Source organism: Rattus norvegicus, chromosome 17, assembly GCF_021556685.1.
Source record: "Rattus norvegicus strain SHRSP/BbbUtx chromosome 17, alternate assembly SHRSP_T2T, whole genome shotgun sequence".
Classification (NCBI taxonomy): Eukaryota; Metazoa; Chordata; class Mammalia; order Rodentia; family Muridae; genus Rattus; species Rattus norvegicus.
The window spans coordinates 25,036,306-25,047,494 of record NC_141550.1 but is presented as its reverse complement, the minus strand read 5'-3'; positions in this window follow the sequence as shown (position 1 = coordinate 25,047,494).

The following is an 11,189-nucleotide window of genomic DNA, read 5'->3' as shown; positions in this document are numbered from 1 at the left end:
TGTAGTCATGGTTAAAGATCCAAAGGTTTGAATTTGTACTGTCTTCTGAAGCCCAGGTCTTCGTGTTAAGTGTGATTCGATGGGCAGTGTGAGATCATTCTGTCCCCAGTTCATTCTAAGACACTAAAACTTACAGCCCTTATTATGAAATTGCTCATCTTGGGAAATGAAGAACAAATGGAATATTTTTTTCAGGTTAAGTCAGGTGAATGGATGTTGTCAAAGACGACAGGTGGGGCAGTCCATTATTGTGTTGTGCATAATCCTATTGTTAGACTGACTCAACCCTACCCAACTGCTGTGTAATTAGCATGCTGATACCTTTGCCATGTACAAGAATCCCATGAGTGAGGGCGGAGGCACCTAAACAGCCAAGGCATGGACAAAGAAAAACATGCAAAGCCACAAATGCCAGCCAGGTGAAGCCGGCTTGTGTCTGCACAGTTCCTCCATGGTTTTGAGAGAGTTCTCCTTTATTGGGAGTTGACTCTGAGTGGGTGTGGCTCGGGGATGGTCCAGGCAACGTATGCCAAATTAGATTGGCATAACAACATGTTTCTCAGAAATAGAGGTATACTATTTTGCATAATGATTAATGATATCGGGTAAAGCTTGGTTTATTTGTTATATCACAAATATCTTAATTGCCAACATAATATCTTAATTCCCCTGTTAAAGTCACATGTATACATATACACACATACATACAGCATGCACATGCACATGCATATACACATACACCTATACATATATAACATATGGAAGTTTTAGGTTCCACCTTATATCAGTCAGAACTGCAGAGATCAAAATCTCAAGTGATAGCACATGCTGGTGAGGATGTGGAGCAAGAAGAAGACTTCTTCAAGGCTGGTGGGAATGCACACTTGTACAATCATTTTGGAAATCAAACTTGGTGCTTTCTCAGAGAACTAAAAATAGTTCTACCTCAAGGCCCAGCTATACATTACCCAAATGATGCTCTATCATCCCACAGAGACTCTTGCTGTACTATGTTCATAGCAGCTTTATTCGTAATAGCCAGAAACTGGAAACAACCTAGATGTCCCTCACGTGTAACATCTGTACAACTGAATACTATTCAGCTATTAAAAGCAAAGACGTCATGAATTCTGCAGGGAAATGAATGGAACTTGAGAATATCATCCTGAGTGAGGTAACTCAGTCACAAACAGGCATGGCATATCTTACTTGCTTACTTACTTACTTCCTTACAAGTGGGTATCAGTCATGGTACACTTCAAAGACCCAAAGGAGCTATACAAGAAAGAAGGCACAATCAAGGAAGCTTAAATCTCACATAGAGGGGGGGAATAAAATAGAAGGCAGATGGAGGGGGGAAATGGGAGAAAGAGGAGATGGGGACAGGAATTGGGGTGTTCAAATTAAGGTGTGGGGAGAGGCAGGAAAGATGGCTCGATGGCTATGAGAATGAATGGGAATCTGCAACTGACAGGATGACGAGGTGAGAGTCAGAGACCTGGGATAAGGGGGTACCCAAGAATCAGTGGTGAGGACCTTGTCTGTGACTCACAAGATTGGGATGTGAAACCTCAAAAAGTCACCTCCTGTAGCTAGGCAGGAACCCCTGTGGAGTGACAGAAACACCAACCCACCCACCAAATTTCCAACCCCAAATTTATCCTGTCTACAACAAATGCAGGTATGTGTAACGGAGCAGAGACTGAGGCAATGGCCAATCAATAACCAGCCCAAACTAAGACCCATGCCATGGGCAAGCACCAATCCCCGACACTATTAACGATACTCTGTTGTGCTTGCAGACAGGAGCCTAGAATGGATGTCCTCTAAGAGGTCCACCCAGCAGCTGGCTTAGACAGATGCAGACACCCACAGCCAAACAGTGGATAGAACTTTGAAGGCTCTTGTTAAAGAACAGGAGGAAGGATTCTGGGACCCAAATGGGACAGGAATGCCCCAGGAAGACCAACAGAGTCAACTAACCTGCACTTTTGGGGTTCTCAGAGTCTGAACCACCAATAAAAGAGCATACAGGGGCTGAACCTGGGCCTCCCTGCCCATATGCAGTAGACAGGCTGATCAGTCATCATGTGGGTCCATACAACTGGAGCGAGGGCTTTTCCAAAAACTGTTGCATGCACATGGGATATGTTATTCCAGCCGGGCTGCCTTGTCTGGCCTCAGTGGGAGAGAAAGCACCAAGCCTCTCAAAGACTTGAAGTACCAGGGTGGAGAGATATCAAAAGGGCCCCAACCTGCTCAGAGGCAAAAGGGAAGAGGGATTGGGGGAAGGATTGTGGTGGGGGGAGGCCAGGAGAGAGGCGGTGAGCAGGATGTAAAGTAAATAAGTAAAAAAATTAAATTTAAAAATGTTTGTTTACACATGTGCCTAGTATTAGTTTTTCCACACATCGGAAGTATAAGGATCATTATTTTAGGATCTTTTCTTGTTTTGAGACAGTTCTACAGACCATACGGGCTTTGAACTCACTGTGTCATTGAAGGTGACCTTGAACAGCAGATTCTTCTGCCTCTTTCTCCTAATAGCTGGGGTTGCAAGTGTGTGGTGCTATGCTTGCCTTCTATTTCAGAGCTCGAAATGCTGTAAACTAAGAACAAACTATGCCTCTAGTTGAGGGAAGGTTCCTGAAACCTAACTTCTACTTGGAGAGTGCACTGGATCACAATTAAAGACAGGGGTTATGTATCACTTCCCCTGAGTCAGTATATGCATTTGATAATATTTCATTCCACCCAGGAAGGATGTGATGTGAAGACAGGCATGGGTATGCTTCACTTTTGCAAAGCTTCAGAGCACTGCTCACGATATTCTAACCAGTACCTGTGTGGAAAAGCACTCAATGAGCCATTGTTAGTAAATGAAAACTGTTGTGTTGCTTTTAAGTCAATTGGGATTGAGTGGACTTCCTTTGTAAAATACAGCTCAAGAAAATAGACTGTGCTGGGCCTCCACAATTGTGTTTCTCACTTACTAGTTTAAATGGGCTTACGTTCATACAGAGGACCAAAACTCATTTGTTTCCTGTTATTAGTGAGATGTTTTGCTCTCTTGAGATGGCAGATCTCTGGGTATGGCCTCCAACAATGGCTACAGATGCTCCTAACATCTGTATTGTCTTTTAAAAAAGGGGGGGGGGGACCTGAATTTTATGGTCTATCCTGTCTAAACTTATTTAAAGGAAAATTATATTCTAAATTTGCAGTGGAGATAGCAGATAACAGGGTCATCCTGCTAATGAAGCCCATGAGATCCCCCAAATGCAATGGCTACAAATCCATTCTTAACTGCACTGCAAGTATATAAGATCACTGCCACAGTCAGCAAGAGGGAAAGAAAGCAGGCAGAACCCCCATTGACTTCCTATTTATGAGTGTATGCAGCACATGTATGTATGCACACTCACATGTGTTTAGGTACATGTGCATGGAGCCAGAGCTTGACATTGATGATTGGACGTCTTCCTCCTGTCCGTTTAATCACTGAGGCAGGGCCTAGAGTGTGCGGATTGACCTAAGCTAATTAGTAAGCTTGCCTGGGAATGCAGTGTTTCTACCTCCCAAGAGCAGGGATCTCAGACAGACTGACACATCATTCAAATAGTGTGTGTGTGTGTGTGTGTGTGTGTGTGTGTGTGTGCTGATGATTCAATTTCAGTCCTCATAGTTATGTGGAAGTTGCTTTGTCCATTGAACCATCCCCAGCCCCAGAGATTTCCTTCTTGCACAATTTCCCTCTTGCACAATCAATCCCCCATACATAGAGACTTTAAAATTAGTAGTCTAATGAATGTCAGTAGATGTGTCAATAACTTGCTGGTTATGTGTGTGTATTTTTTTTCTTGGTAACCAGCCCTAAGCACTGCTTTGAGGGCTCTACATACAGTGATGCCAAAGAGGCTTCCTCTCTTAAGCCTTCAAGTGAGACTCCATTCTTGATCCCTCTTGCTCTGAAACTAAGAGCTTTCTGGATGTGCAGCTGGCTTCCCCACTCTCCAGCCTGCATACGCCATCACAGGACTGTCCAACCTCTAATCTCCAGAGGCAGTTTAACAAATTCCCCATAATATGAACATTCTGTAAACCCTTCTGGAGGAGCCTGACTAACCCCATTGAGTCAGCACTCACAATACACCAAGCACCAAGTACGTCATCTGTTGCTCTCAGAGTCTAGTTTAAGCAGTGCAGTCATAAAATACAAGAATATGATGAAGATTTCAAACATACAATAATACGGAGAGTGAATGCTGTCATAGTCACAGCATGCATTTACAGCTGACACTTCAATGAGGTGATTTTATTGTGTGTGTACCCATTATCCATTTCCCCATGAAGAGCTTAGAATCCTCCTAAATATTCAGTGTGGAGATCAGTGGAGCTCAATGTTTGTTTACTATCCTTACCTTCCACTATGAAATTTACCATAGAAGAGACTTGTGCTGCTAAGCACACACTCACTGACTCTTAATGGATGCACACATGCCTGCATCTCCAATCCTATCAATAGATCGTGTCCAGTCTCTGCGGCTTGTCACTTGGTCATGTGCCCATGTCATCAACGGTCTGAATTTTCATAGCCATTGATTTCTTTGCTTATTTCATATATGTATAATATCTATACATAGTGTGTGTGTGTGTGTGTGTGTGTGTGTGTGCGCGCGCGCGCGTGCGTGTGGGTGTGAATACCATTAATGTAAAGCTTCTTTAATTTGGCCTAATAGTTTTGAGACTTCTATGTTTCTAGGTATTAACGATTGGTTGTTTTTACCCAATAGCAGTATTTCACTGTAGGAATCCGTTTATTCACTTTCTGATGGACATCTGGCCTATTTCTAACCTTTCTCTGTCATACATAAAGCCAAAGGAATAGTCACTTACAGTGTCCCAATGATCATATGTATATAATTCCATAAGCATGCTTATAGGACTGCTTTAGTGTAGCTATGTCACATGACTGGTTTACATTTAACTTTTTAAACTGCTAAGCAGATTTAAAACACAGCTGTGCTTCTTCACTCTCTCAGCAACAACGTACTAGAACACTCATTGGTCCATATCCTTGCCTACCTGTGGTGTTGTCAGTCATTTTAACTTTAGCCACATTGGGTCACATGACCTGTATCTCTCGAAGTGATGGTAACTCAGACTTCAGTGTCATTCATTTAAACGTCCATGGAATCCATTCCAATACTTTCAGCTGTTATTGATGAGCTCTGAAAGTCAAACATACATCTATTGTTAAACTAATATTATATTATTATGTTATTATTTATTAGGCCTATCCTTAATATTATTTTCAAGTATTTCCTTTGAATAATTATTATTCTAATTACTCTATAATTCTATATTTAATTATTCTAATAATTTTATTATTATTCTAATAAATAATACTGAGTAATTTACCTATTTTTCTCATCAGTACCATTGAAGATCTGAAACTTACTTCTGGCTACATATAATTTCATTTATGCTTTTTTCCTTTTCAACTGTCTTAGATTCATTTGCTTTCTCCAAGTTTGAAGTTTTACTTTACATATTTTTCTGAAAATGATTCACTTTCTACTATGGTGTTTCATGATCTGCCTCAAATTAGTATTTTTCGTAGGGTGTTCGATATTAAGGTTTCGTTTTCAGCACAATCTGTGGAAAAGATTAACTTTTATCCATGTTCTGGTGGTCATTTTGTAGAAAATAAATATGCATGTGTATCTATTTCTGTGTTCTAGACTCTTGTAGGTTAACCGAGTCTGTGATTCTTGGGCTCTCTGTACAGTGTCCTGAGCAGGAAGTTCTGAAGCCATTTTCAAGATAGTCCTGGTCTGAATTTGCATATCACTTTTGAAATTAATTTGGATTCTTTACAAACCCTTGTGCAAGCAACAGAAGAGTATGTTATAAAAAGAGGTTCACACTTTCCCCAAAAACTTTACATGTTGCTATATAGAATCCTCTTTTCAAATCTTTACATTATTAAGAGTATTATCTTCTAAATTTAAGTGGAAATATACATATTCAAACAGCTTTGTTTATTAGAATTGTATTGTAAGGATTCATTAGCTGATTTTTAAGGCCGGTTGAAAGGTTTCTGAGAATTCCCCATCTAAACAATTGTGCCTTTGACAAATAGACTTGTGTTTCTTCCTCAGCCATTGTATGGACATTGGCTTGCTTACATAGCTGGTACAGGACTAGGATATTTAATTAAAGATTGCATAAAATAACAAAATTTCTTTCCTTTCTTTGTTCCCAATGTTTGGAGAATTCTGCACAATGGATAACTGTTAACTGTATTATTTATCTTTTTCTAAATTGAAGAGATCCACTCTTATTCCCAGTTTCTGAATAATTTGAATATGACTGGCAGTGTTTCTTTACATATTTTCTTACACTTACTGACTTGCTCAAATGATTTATTTTCTTTATCATGATAACATGAGGAACTGCCTTAAGTTCGAACATTAAATTGACCTTTCATTTCTTAAATAAAATCCATTTGTCCATGATGTGCTATCAGGAATGGATTCCATTTCTGAATACATAAAGAGGATGTTCCTAAGACTATCAACTTGTGATTTCCTACTTGCACAATCATTTTTGAGCTTCAGTATTAGAATATTCCTTTTTTATGATAGTTAGGATGTCATTAGCCCTCTTCAATCTTAAAGACTAGTTAGTATCCTTTAAACACTCAACAATGCTCACCAATTAATATATAGGTGTATGTGTGTGTGTGTGTGTGTGTGTGTTGAGATGTATATTAGGGTGTGTGTGTTTGACAGTGTGTGTGTGTTAGTAATGTATTCTAGGTTGTGTACAAGGGAGGGGTGTACTCTATTGTGTGGTGTGCATGTGTATTTGGGTGTGTTTTGGTGTGTATATTGGGCTGCATTGTGTGTAGGTGAACATTGTGTATGTAGTGCTATAGATGTCATTAACTTTTTCATCATATTACTTTATAATTGTTTAATGTCTATGGGACTTTTATTTCTGATATTGGTTGTTAGACTTTTTTTTAATGTTTCAATAGTATCTTAGGAATCTATCCATTTGGTTGATATTTTTAAAGATTAATTTTGGTTCAGTCCAGTTGCTTTTTTATTTAGTTATTTTATTCAATTCTGTATTTATTCATGTTGTTCAGGATTTTCTTTGCTCTTTTCTCCTCTATGTTGAAATGAATGAAATGTTGAAATGAATGATGGATTTAAGGCATCTCTTCTTGCAATAGGACTTTAAAACTACAGATTGATTTCTACACACTAGAATCTTGAATGTCTCCCAAATGTGGTAAAGGCCTGGTTCCCAGCCATGATGCTTCTGGAAACCATCCATTGAAACATACTAAATCCATGTAGCTTTCATTGTATAGCACGCACACTTCAGGCTGACCACTTGGGGTTGAACAACCTGTTTGAGAGCTCATCTCTGAGTGAATTGATTTTTTCCTCATTCAGGGCACTGACCACTTTTATTCCTTCTTCTACAGCTGTGACAATGTAGAACTCACCCTGTCTACATTGACATGAACCTGGTGATGTCTCTATGCTAATCTTACTCAGGTAAGTACATTGTTGAGATTTCCTGTATACAGCTGCCCTGTCATATGAAGAAGACAATCTCACAACAGACATTCCAGTCTTCTGGCTTTTAGATTCTCAAGAAAAAAAATGCATGCCATGAGGTCATTGTCATCTTGGGAGTGTTAAGACTTCTAAAAATAAACCAACATGTGATCTCCTAATGGCTATATATGAACATTTGAAAAGTCAAAGACTTTGTTCTTTATTGGTCCCGTCTTTGGCCTAGTTTGGTGATTTTCTAGTTTCCTACTGGTGCAACTCTTTATTATATTCCATGTTGCTATGATCCTCAACCATAAAACTATTTCATCATCACTTCATAACCATAATTTTGCTACTGTTATGAATTGTAATATAAATATCTGATATGGAGGCTATTTCATACACTACCCCCAAAGGGATCGTGACCCACAGGTTGAGAACTACTGATCTAGTTGTGTCAATGGTGAGAAAGTGGCGTTAAGTTTCTCATCTATGATTGTGCAGTGGCCTACAGGTCTCATGAATTATGACTGTGTTTGTTTTATGAATTTAAAGGCTTTTATGAGCACAGATCACACGCCAGATATCATGGACACCAAAGAATAGTTAATGAGTGTAAAGTAAAATATTAACCCTGTTACACTCTATCGACTATCTGCTTTCAAAATATGAAGAACGATTATTGAAAGCACTGTTGTTCGAAATATTTAGGCTCATACTAAATACTTAATCATATTTTAAGGGTAAAATGTGTGTAAAATGCTGATTCTCTTAATTATAGCTTACATGAGCTCATGGAATACCATTGTTGTGAATCACTTGAAAATTCAAAACAAGTAGGTGATGTGATGTCCCATCTTAATGCATCTATGTTTTTTAGACAATGAAGAGCATCAGCATTTTCCCTCAATCCATCCTGTTGAATAAACTAGATTTTTATAGATATTAGGAACAATGATATGACCACCACATCTTTTCTTTCAGAATGTTAGAATCATTTGACTTTTGATTTAAATACATGATGGCTTTTTGTAGTTATGTTCTATACTAGAGACTGAGGAAGTTGGATGTGTTAGTAGATTGGCATAGATTTTGACATGTATTTTGTTTGTTTGTTTGTTTGTTTGTTTGTTTCAGTAGAGTAGGAATACAAAGGGTAATCCTGATAGTCAGTGTGTGGCTAGTGAGAATCCTAGGCTCATTCATTCATTCACTCATTCAATAAACATACCCAATATCAAATTGTTACCCATCTCAAATTTGCAGAGCAGTTGTAAGTGGCTAAGTAAAGGTGAATATGGAGTCAAAAGTCATGATAAGGAGTGCTGGCCAGATGACTCAGAGGGTAATGACCTGAGGTTGTGTTCGAGGTTGATGACCTGAGTTCTATTTCTGTCACCATGTTTGGAAGAAAGGATCAGCTCTGAAAAGCTACCTTTTGAGCATGTCACATGAATGTTGATGCACAAATAAATAAGGGTAAAAAATTAAATAATTAAAAATCCATCAGTGCCAAGCTCATTGGTTTGATATACATCCAGTGTAAAATGACAGAGTATATTCAGGACTTTTCCAGAACTTGTTGGAACTCCTTTCCCAATCCAAAGCCATGATCTCATGGAATACCATTGTTGAAACTCAAACGGCACTTTTTAAAATCAAACATTCTAACAAAATGTAATCAAATGTACGATACATGCTGGGGAAAGACTAAGAAAACATTAAATATCTTTGTTTTGTGTGATTCAATTATTACATTTTTTACATGAGCAGAAACTTTACACATACAGTCAACACAGTGCCATTTCTAAGCCTTGAGTCTGCAGGGTTTGTTTCTGTCAGCTTGTGTTGATTCGTGTGGCTTACCAGCAGGCACACCGCAAAGTGCATGTGCTGTATGCTCAAGATCTAGGCCCAATCACAGACATTTCTGAATGCCCTCGATACTTCATCGGGTAAGGTGAAGGGTTGGTCTTTACTAATGCAGAATTTACAATTGTAAGCTCTGTGGGCTGGAGAGATGGCTCACTGATGCTGCTCTTGATGCGAATACAGGTTCGGCTCCTACCCCCACATGGCAGGTTTCTACCATCTTTAGCGGTAGCTCCGGGGAATCTATGCCCTCTTCAGGTATGTTTGTGAGACACAGACATAAATGCAAGAAAAGCAGGCAAACACATAGTAAGAAGTAAATCTTTCTAAACAAAATCTCAAGATCATGTAACCACTTATATGATACATAGCTACAAAAAGATTGTTGAACTGTGTGTAGTTGGGGCAAATCAACTTATGTCTACCTGAAGACGTGTTTAAATTAAAAACTGGTTGCTATTTGTCTTTTTGGAAAATGATATTAAGATTGTATCTGGGCGCCACTATGAGAAACTGGGGATATTTATGTAATGTTTACTATGTGTAGAGGTGACTAAAAATGTTTAATGAATGATTGTATATATTCATATATATTTAATTTCAATGTTATTATCCATATCCACATACATATATATGGAGAGAGCAATTGGGAAAAGGACATTTGGATTTCAAATTCCATTACATAGAAAAATAATTATAAAATGTTTTCATTTGCTTCCCTTTCTCGGGGAAGAGAAAAAGTATGAGTTCTCACCGTGTGGCTTTGCACACAGTTTTCTTTCTTCAGGGTAGGGCCATGCTATGAGTATTTTCTGTTTTTCTTCCTTTTTGGAGGGGGAAACATTTCTGACACACAAATAAGCCATCATTCATTTTAACCCAATTACTTTAGATAAGTTTGTTTCCACAATTTTGCCACAGTGAACACTGTAATAAATGCCTTTGCCTGGAATCCTTTGTCTGTATCATTAATCATTTCATTAGGAGAGATATTTCAACGGAGAGGGAGGCTGGGTATAGTGAGGACAATTGAGGCCACATTTGTCTGAAAGTCTCAGAGGCTAGCACAGTGCTCTGCGGAAAAGTTCTATGAACTCAACTGCTCTCTAGCAGTGCTTGAATACGCCCACCGCACTGTTCATGCTGACAGAACCTCATTAATTACATCTTCTGTAAACTCAGACTAGTTTACCACCCCATCATTAATTATCTGTGATTCATCACAAATAAAACCTGTTTTATAACTTCATGTATATTTACAAAAGAGAAGGGACAATCGTCGTCTCCTCTATTGTGACTTTGAATTTCAAGGACCAAATAAATTGTTTCCGATTAATTTCCATTTTTGGATATGAGCTTCGTATTCCTCATCATTGGAGGGTTTTGTTGTTTTATTGACAAGGAAATGGATTTCAGAAACTTTAAGGATCTCATGACCATTGGCAGCAGTGCGATTTAACTTTAACTCGCCTATAAATTCTTACTGCATAATACTAAATAAATAATTATATTCTTATTTTAGTGGTAAGAGATGGGATTTCTAGGCCACATTGTCTTCTCAAAGAGTCACCTTCTTCGAAATACCACATTGAAAGGAGAAAGAAGCAGTTAATTCATTTCCTGAGCCTTTCCCCCAAGTAGTTGAGAATTTCATACATGAGGACTGTATTTAAGTCATACCCACACCTCCCTCTCCTTTTCCAACCCCTCCTGTGCTCCCCACAACTCTCAGTGAAC